Source organism: Amia ocellicauda, unplaced genomic scaffold (assembly GCF_036373705.1).
Source record: "Amia ocellicauda isolate fAmiCal2 unplaced genomic scaffold, fAmiCal2.hap1 HAP1_SCAFFOLD_46, whole genome shotgun sequence".
NCBI lineage: Eukaryota > Metazoa > Chordata > Actinopteri > Amiiformes > Amiidae > Amia > Amia ocellicauda.
Window position 1 is genome coordinate 2,446 of NW_027102982.1, and position 10,186 is coordinate 12,631.

The 10,186-nt window shown below is 40.4% G+C and overlaps 1 non-coding gene across 1 annotated transcript; it reads left to right on the forward strand.

Annotated features, from left to right (window-relative positions):
- Positions 1–8,629: 8,629 nt before the first annotated feature.
- Positions 8,630–8,744, forward strand: LOC136736116 (U5 spliceosomal RNA). The gene has a single exon (XR_010811555.1). It is a non-coding gene; the product is annotated as a U5 spliceosomal RNA (small nuclear RNA).
- The last annotated feature ends 1,442 nt before the right edge of the window (positions 8,745–10,186 follow it).

The following is a 10,186-nucleotide window of genomic DNA, read 5'->3' on the forward strand; positions in this document are numbered from 1 at the left end:
CTCAAGCAAGTCAAAAGCAGTAATGCAGTGCCTCAGCAGCTTTGCAAAAGAGTAGCATGGTCTCGGGCATTGCCACGCATAGCTAAGGCCTGCTCATCCAATGATGTTTCACCTGAAATTAAATCATTCTACACAGAAATGACCTCTGGTAAACGTCATGTAAAGAATTATACTAGATATGACTTGCACTTGGAGTGCCAAAGATTAGGCCAGTGTCTGAAAATAATATGAATGCATTGCATGCATTGCTAGATGTACCTGGGACCTCTATTGGCAGGTACTACAACAGAATAGTTATCAACGGAGAGGTCATTCAAAGCCAAACATACACAAAGACAAAGAAAAGGAACAACTCGGTTGTGATATTGAAAGATGGCAGTATTTTCACGGTTTCACACTTTCTCTGTGTCAGTGATGACCAATATCACTTATATGCAGTTGGCAAATTTGGAAATTGTACAGTGCAGAAACTGGTTCGAGGATCTGCTGTCAAAATATCACTGACCTTTATGCGGACTGTTCATTTTCCTACAGGATTTGAAAGAGCAGTTGATCTAAGGTTGATTATACAGTATATGACCATGTTTGATTATAGGCATAGGGCTCCACTTAGGACAAGGCAAGAGCATGAGTTAAGTACAGCCTTATACTGCTAAACTGCACTGTGTTTTATACATGTCTTCATATGCTGGACATTCATATTAAATTTGCACTATTTTCCTATGTTTTTACTTCATCAAAAACTATATGCCTTTAGTTGTATGTAGGACATATATGATTAAAAATACATTAATATTATGCAATTTATATATGTGTTTTTTGCAGCATATATGTCCCTTACAATATTCGGTTTGAACATATAAGAATCACAGGTTTTTTTAGGAAAAGGAAAGGATCCAAGTGCAGGCTTTAGAGTTGAAGCAGATAATCCAATAAGGGCAAAACGAGAGAGCATAAACAGGGACAGTCCAGGTCAAACGATCAAGCGAACAGGCTAGTAGAGAGATCCGAAAGGGGTAAACGAGAGAAGGAAGCAAGAGGTCAAAAATACACGGGAAGGCAATCAAGAAACAAGGCTTAGAATTGATTCAGGAGAGAATGCAAGACTTCGCGATGAATCTAGGAAACAGAGGGGTACTGTGTACTGTGAAGGAGAGAGGGATTGAACGAGGTGAATGAAGGATTGACCAATGATAGGAGAGGAGGACAGAACAGGTGCACCTGGTAGGGAAGAATGTGGAAAGACTGGTTTGACTGGACAAAGGAAAAGAGAAGCACTAAACTAGTATTTGGGAGAGGGAGACCTCTGGTGGTGAACTAAGGTAGAAGCAGGGGAGACCGTGACAGTCTCCAAGGTTCTCATCGTAAATAACAAACAGAAATCAAACTACCTTCTGGCCTGACCTTCTAGCTTGACCTTATCTTTCTTAAGTATACAAGAGAGATTAACAGGTGTGAGAAAATAATTTCTAACTTTCCTTCCACACATACATACATACATACATACATACATACATACATACGGAAAATAAATAATAGAATTTTGAATCACAATAAGATGTTATCAAGTACAGAAAAAGAAAATGTAATAAAATGTGATCTTAAATACATACAAATAAAGAAAATTGGTTTACTATTTCCAGATTCCTTTTTTGAAATACAATGACATGCATTACAAATGAGTATTTACATTATATTTACAGCCGGTGCTCGTGTGTCACTGTGTCCCTCAGGCTGTGGTAGGCGCTGACATATTGGGCAGCCAGGGTGGCTGTGTGTCCCTCCCCCAGGAGGACTGACCGTTTTTCTTTTTTCTAAGATTTGTCACAGGTTGGGTGGGCATCCATTATGTTGTTACAGAATGTGTCCCTTATTTTGGGCTAAAGCTTTCCGTGGAGGGGAACGTGGATCAGTTTGTACCATTTTTGGGAAGATCTGCCTTGTTGGGGCGGAGCTGTGATCCAGGTGAACAGCAGATCGGGCATAGGTGGGCATGTGGGCAGAGGAGTAGGAAGGCCGGTCAAGCAAATAAGCTTGCTAAGGTACGCAGCAGCAGCAAGCAGCCCCCCCATCCAGCCAGCCAGCCAGTCTGGCTAGCAGTGACTGAGTGGTTGACAGACGGCAAGCAACGGAATGTACGTGCTCTGTGATGTCATAGCAGTCAGCTGAGAGAGGCTCGTGATGTCATCGCCGAGCTGTCTGTCTGTCTCTCTCTCTCTCTCTCTCTCTCTCTCTCTCTCTCTCTCTCTCTTCCTCTCAATTCAATTCATTTGTATTGTCAAAGCAATTGGACATACATACATACATACATACATATATATATATATATATATATATATATATATATACATACATACATACATCCATACATGCTAGAAAGTCATTACTATGTTATCTTAAAGGCTAACTAAGCAGAACATATATCATTATAGAACAGAGTTCATAGGTCAACACATGGTTTTAGGGAACAGGCTCGTAGGTCATACCGTTTGACATTGTCTCCAAGGTTCTCATCGTAAATAACAAACAGAAATCAAACTATCTTCTGCGCTGACCTTCTAGTTTGACCGTATCTTTCTTAAGTATACAAGAGAGAAAAACAGGTGTAAGAAAATAATTTCTAATTTTCCTTCTACACATATATACATACATACATACATATGTAGCGTTATGTTGGGTGTATTTGGATAAGAGTATTTGGGCTCTGAGCTGAAGCACGGATCTAAAGAAGACCTCTCCCCCCCCCAAAGTTATCAGATTTCCTTAGCTCATCAGCTTGGAACTGGTTTGCTTAAAAGTGACAGTTTTGGGGAGGATGGCACCGAGAAGAGGCCAAATAGTTTGTTATTCTGCTATGAGATGTCTGGAGAAAGGGGCCTGTAGGTGATAAAAACTCTTTGAAGTGGATGAGAGCCGAAATCCCGACATAGAGCTACGAACCCGGGCCAACCGGCATTTCCAAAAGATGGCATGGATTGACATCAGTCATAAATCAAGCCCCCCTCCAATAGGACACTGGGGGCTGAAACCGAAATCCTATCTCAAGAACTCAGGGACCAATCACCTACTGATCTGACAGACTTTAAGGAACAGCGGACAGTCTTTCTCTCTCTCTTTCTCTCACCTGAACCAGAAACTCGCTGCCACAGCTCAACCTGTAGCTCTGTTGCCAGAACCGGAATCAGAAACCAACCAAGTCTTTGCCGGCAACAGAAGAGTTAAACTGGGAGAAGGAGATTGAGCCGTACGAAGAATTCTTTTAAAGGACTTTATTAAATAAATAACTTTACAGACCCACCTGATCAGTGGAGTTTTACAGCTGGACAATTGACTAAGTCGACTGAATACGAAAGTGTCAGTCATTTAAATAGCTATTTGAGTCTTAAGAAACTTGACCCTTGGAACAAACAGGGCCCTGCTTTCCTCAAAGACTTTGTCTTCAAGTAACTACGGTGGAACCCTGCTTACAAAGAAGATTTTGTGCACAACCTTGGAGCATTCAAACCAGTGGAAAATCTGTTTGGAAAAGACTCTACATTCCCGAAACCCCAACTTCCAGGTGCATCGACTGAGTGGAAGTTCTTGGACAAAGCCGAACCGGACTGCCTTTGTTCCAAACCACACGGACCTCGTGCCGTGTGCTGTTATCTGAGCCCGAAGCCAGAGAGGCCTCTCTGCGACGAAGTTCACATAAGTTTAACAGTTTGGAGTTTGTGATTCATGACATTTGAGAAATCAATTAGAAATGTTAATCTGTGATTCATAACTCTAGAATGTGTAATATCATTTAGTTTTCTTAAATATAAATGTGTGTTGCATTAAACTGTTTTGTTGATAATTTTAGAAATAAAATCTGTCAACGCCGAGAAATATCTTCTCATTCCTGTTTAACTGTTTAGTCTGAAATTGACACAAGTTAATAGACATTAGATTATTGGTGGCCCTGCCTATCCTTAATCATTGAATAATAATCAGTTAAGGGAAATTGTGGTAACAAATAGGATCTTTCTCGGCACCTAAACGTAAATGAGACTGATATATATATAACGAGAAGTTACCTGACATAAATACTAACGTGCGTAGTTATTTAATGTCTGACTAATAATACTAACGAGAGACTCACCTTCGTCTTACTAACCGGTATTGTAGTCAATGTGTTTATAACCTTTTTTGTTTAACGATTTGTTAAACGGAATGTACGTGCTCTGTGCTGTCATAGCAGTAAGCTGAGAGAGGCTCGTCATGTCATCGCTGAGCTGGCTGGCTGGCTGGCTCTCTGTGTGTGTGTGTGTGTGTGTCTCTCTGTCTGTCTGTCTGTCTGTCTCTCTCTCTCTCTCTCTCCCTCTCAATTAAATTCATTTGTATTGTCAAAGCAATTGGACATGCATACATACATACATACATATATATGGAAAATAAACAATATGTGTACATCTCTTTCGGCATTAGTGGTGCCCTCACAGATGTGCAAGTTACATGACAGACAGACAGACAGACACACACACACTTTCACACACAGACAGACAGACAGACAGACAGACACACGCATATTATGGGTCTTTGTTGGGTAGTGAAATGGGTAGCATCAGTCGCAGTGTGGGTAATGTCAGGGAGCCAATCATAGTCCCCGTTATTTGCATATCGTGGCGCAAAGCTTTCTGGGAAAAGCAACTTAACACGTTTAGTCATGTATTTGTCCATAGTTTACACATGAGATGAAAGAGACAGTATGACGTATTGAGCACCTAGGATTCCTCATGTGTATGTGAGGGGCAGAGGAACCGGATCCCAAGTGTGCGTCCCAGGTGCTATAGGTTTCAAAGCATGCAGGGGAATAGGCACCCCACCCTGACACCTATAGAAGACTGGATAGGGAGATATAAATAGCAATGGGGAGACTCTTGTACTTGGTGTGGCTCTATCCATATAGTGGGGCCAGCAGCCACTTAGCAGGTGTAGCAATAGAAGCTCAGCCTGGGGAGACTGGATTTAGCATTTCCTCTCCATTTTGATAACTATCCATAATCATTTCTGCAAAATACTTCTATGATACCTATGTATGTTTTTTACTTGTACTATATTATACTATCAAGTATCAGTTTACACATACAATGTGACCTGTTACATTAATACAGAGGCCACGGAAGGCCAGATCACTAATAGCCACTGTCCCCTGATATTACACTTTTTTACAATCACTTTGGCACTCATTTCAGAACCTTGATGTCATTTTTCAAAACTCTAGACACTAAACTCACACCCGATGATCAAAATGCACATTTTTCAAAACTCTAACACTTTTTTACAATTGCTTGGATACAATACACATCAACCTCAGATCATTTGTTCATTGAACTAAAATGACACAACTTACATCAAAGTATTACCATTTCAAAATGCAATTCACACATTACATCTGAGATCACTGTCTATTCATTTCATTACAAAGATCTAACTATCAATTGATACAGCTGCTCAAAATGATAAGTGACTGTTGCATTACTCTTAATGCATAATTTTATGGAAACTGACAAACAATATTCCATGTTTCGATCATGAAAGTTTCAGGATAATGAGATCCATTGACACCAATAACCGAGGAGCATGAACCAGTTGGACTACATTATCTATGGATGTAATATTTCATCATCATTCATCATCATGTAGCACTTTTCCACACCATGTTTTCAGTGTGGAAGGAAAGTTAGAAATTCTTTCTCTAATACCTGTTTTTCTCTCTTGTATACTTAAGAAAGATAAGGTCAAGCTAGAAGGTCAGGCCAGAAGGTAGTTTGATTTCTGCTTGTTATTTACGATGAGAATCTTGGAGACAATGTCAAACAGTATGATTGAAGTGCCTGCTCCCTAATCCATGTGTTGATCTATGAACTCTGTCCTATAATGATATAAATTCTGCTTAGCTAACTTTTAAGATAACATAGTAATGACTTTCTGATTATAACCAGCTCTTTGATTTTTGTGTATAAAAGCTCTGACTGTTAAAATGAAGGCAGAGCGACTTTGGGATCTACTTGAGTCACTGTTCCTCTCCACGCTGCGTGTATTAAAGGCATTGCAACTAACGCTCCAACCTGGTTGAAGATGATTGTTCTTCCACATCAGATTTGACATTACTGTATGTATGCAGGCCCTTGTAATTGCTTTTCCAATACTGCCAACTGGTTATTGATGATTGATTTCACATTGTGGTACGAGTATCGAGTGAAATGAGTGCTATCCACCCCAGCAACACAGTGATAACATGGAGCCGGCAAGTCATCCAGGTCACAATAGAGGTCAAGCAGTGGGAGGAGGAAGACGTGGTGGTCAAAGGAATGGAAGGGGACATGCACCCCTTCTGAGAGGTGGTCGTGGGCCTCGTCATAGAGGAGGGCTTAGGCCTCACCAGAGAGGCAGCCATGGGCCTCATTTGAGAGGTGTTGGGGGAACGTGGTAGAGGACAAGGCCACGGACCAGACAGCGGCAGCAACAGCAAATAGTGTCCAGTGAAATCCGAGAAATAGTTGTAGAGCATGTTGTAAATCATGGCATGACCATGACTGAGGCAGCTACAATGATTCAATCAAACCTCAGAATCAACTCAGGATCAACTGTGGCCTCAATCATCAGAAATTTCCGTACTGAGAAGCGGCAAGTCTTCAGCATGCACTAAACATTAGGCTACTCTCAATTGTCAAATGACTGTATACTGCATACCAATGTGTAGCACAGAGTATAGTGTGCCTTTTGAAAGAAATGCAGACAGAGTGAAGCAGCTGATGACTGAGTATGTTCAGGTATGTTCAGTTTCAAGATGCCTCTTGTGAAAAATGGTTGTGAGAACCTGAACCAGAACACAGGGCTGATGGAAATTTAGAAGTACAGTAATCAATCCTTTGTTTTGCTTTTTACACTAAGCCAGGTGAGGAACACTGCAGTTGACATTTTACTGTAGTTTTGTTCTTTTTTGTAGCTAATTATTGTTGCATGGATTCAAAGAAACCTATGGTGTGATTTGATTGTATTGCATCAATACATTTCAGATTTTGTTCAATGATTCCACTGTGTCTGTAGTATTCTCTCTACTAGTCCTTTTACAGTGATGTATTTATGTGTAGTACCATAATGAAACATGTATCACATATTTTGTACTACAATATTTAATGATTGTACGAACAACTACACAGTGAAACTATCGGTATCTTCTGTGTTACTATGTTACTATGGTATTTCATGATAAATTAGTTATTTGAACCAACAAGTCTGCAAGTGCAAGGTTTCTTTAAAGATATGAAAGGCTGTCCAATGTTCAAAACATTGTATTGTGCAGTGTTACAAGTGATGACCGTTTTGAGTTTTGTGTCTAGAGTTTTGAAAAATGACATCAAGGTTCTGAAATTAGTGACAAAGTGATTGTAAAAAACTGTATATTCATCCTATTTAATGTGCTCTTTTAAAATGTACTTTTCTTTTTTATGTTGCCATTTCTGTTCTACCAATGTTTCAGTTGTTAGCCAAAGATTGACAGAGTACATCTCATACACACAGGCCAGACAGCAAGGATTTCTTTTTGAAATTCAATTACAAATGCTGCATGAATTCATCAATACGATTAGAGCTCCTGAAAACTCACTTTACAGCATCTCATTAGCAGTGAAAAGAAACCAAGAAAGTTGGGACAGTCGACTGTTTACCACTATGTAACATCACCTTTTCTTTTAATAACACTTATTAAGCACTTGGGCACTGAAGACACCACTTGGTTAAGTTTAGCAAGCGGGATTTTCCCCCATTCATCCATTATGCATTTCCTCAGCTGCGCAACTGCACAGGGCCTTCGTTGTCTTAATTTGCACTTCATAGTGCGCCACACATTCTCAATTCGGAGACAGGTCAGGACTGCAGGCAGGCCATGCTAGCACCCGCACTCTCTGCCTATGCAACCATGCGCTTGAAATCTGGGCAGAATGTGGTTTGGCGTTATCCTGCTGAAAAATGCAGGGACGTCCCTGGAAAAGATGATGTCTGGATGGCAGCATATGTTGCTCCAAAATGTGTACATCTCTTTCTGCAAAAATGGTGCCCTCACAGATGTGCGAGTTACATGACAGACAGACACTCATACACACTGTCACACCCACACACACACACACACTTTCACAGACAGACACATGCACACACACACACACTTTCACAGACACACACACACACACACACACTTTCACAGAGACAGACACACACACACTTACATACATACATACATACATACATACATACATACAGTGAGGGAAAAAAGTATTTGATCCCCTGCTGATTTTGTGCGTTTGCCCACTCACAAAGAAATGATCAGTCTATAATTTTAATGATAGGTGTATTTTAACAGTGAGAGACAGAATAACAGCCAAAAAATCCAGAAAAACGCATTTCAAAAAAGTTATAAATTGATTTGCATGTTAATGAGGGAAATAAGTATTTGATCCCCTATCAATCAGCAAGATTTCTGGCTCCCAGGTGTCTTTCATACAGGTAACGAGCTGAGATTAGGAGCACTCTCTTAAAGGGAGTGCTCCTAATCTCAGCTCGTTACCTGTATAAAAGACACCTGTCCACAGAAGCAATCAATCAATCAGATTCCAGGTTCCTCTTCATTACGTATAACGCTTTTGCCTTTTGCTAAAGCTTTCCGTGGAGGGGATCGTGGGTGAGTTTGTACCATTTTTGGGAGGATCTGCCTTGTTGGGGCGGAGCTGTGATCCAGGTGAACAGCAGATCGGGCATAGGTGGGCATGTGGGCAGAGGAGTAGGAAGGCCGGTCAAGCAAATAAGCTTGCTAAGGTACGCAGCAGCAGCAAGCAGCCCCCCCATCCAGCCAGCCAGCCAGTCTGGCTGGCAGTGACTGAGTGGTTGACAGACGGCAAGCAACGGAATGTACGTGCTCTGTGATGTCATAGCAGTCAGCTGAGAGAGGCTCGTGATGTCATCGCTGAGCTGGCTGGCTGGCTGGCTCTGTGTGTGTGTGTGTGTGTGTGTGTGTGTGTCTATGTCTGTCTGTTTTTCTGTTTGTCAGTCTGTCTGTCTGTCTCTCTCTCTCTCCCTCTCAATTCTATTCATTTGTATTGTCAAAGCAATTGGACATACATACATACATACATACATATATATATATATATATATATATATGTAGCGTAAGGTACACTTTTAAATTTCAATTAAAGAAGTGAATTCATAGTATCACCTTATCACGAATCCTGGAGTCTTGTAGAACTCAATTTCTGTAATAATTGGACGCAGACACCAATTCCAAAGATATAAATTGTCAAATTTATTTAAAAACAAAGACTAAATGTAGCACTACACTAATTATACAAAAGGGAAAAACTAATTAAAATTCAACTCTAGATCAACAAATCAAAGACAAATCACTTCCGTGACCAAATCAAAGACCATGGGATCCCATAGGATAACACACAAATCGTTAAACAAAAAAGGTTATAAACACATTGACTACAATACCGGTTAGTAATTCTAGGAATCACTAAGAAACAGTTGAAAGTGCTAAATTGCAGTTTCAGAAGATGAAAAAAAACTGTAACTGATGGGATATGTAGTACTTTATACTCGAATGGTCTATGCGATTACACCCTGTTGGTGTTATTAAGAACGCCAAGTACCAGAATGCAGAGCGGGACTGTTTTTTGTGCCGTGACTTGTTGGGGGAAAAAGGCGCAGAAAAAACGGACGAGAAGGTGAAGGTAGTATGGCGGTGATGCACGCGTTGGTGAAGTGGGAAAGCGGGGTCGACAAAGACTCTTACAGCGTGATTCCCACTGCTTGCTTTCGCAATTTTGATTTATTCAGCATTGCTGATGATGACGAAGAGACGACTCGAAACTTCAGAGCAGAGTGGAGAGACACGAACAAACCTCCAAAAGGTGGATGGCCTGTCCATGAAGCGCAGATCATTATGACTGGTAACAATGTTTATTTAAAAAAAAAAAACATTAAAGTCTTTACATGCTATTTGATATATACAATCACAGTATATTTGAAATGAATGTTTAAGTTATTAATGTGTTGTACGTCTAACATACTCTTATAACATGGTAGGTGGTGGTGAGGGCGCTAAAAACTCGTCATACTTGACTGGCATTTGTAAGAACGATTTATTGTGTGTTGTGCTTTACAA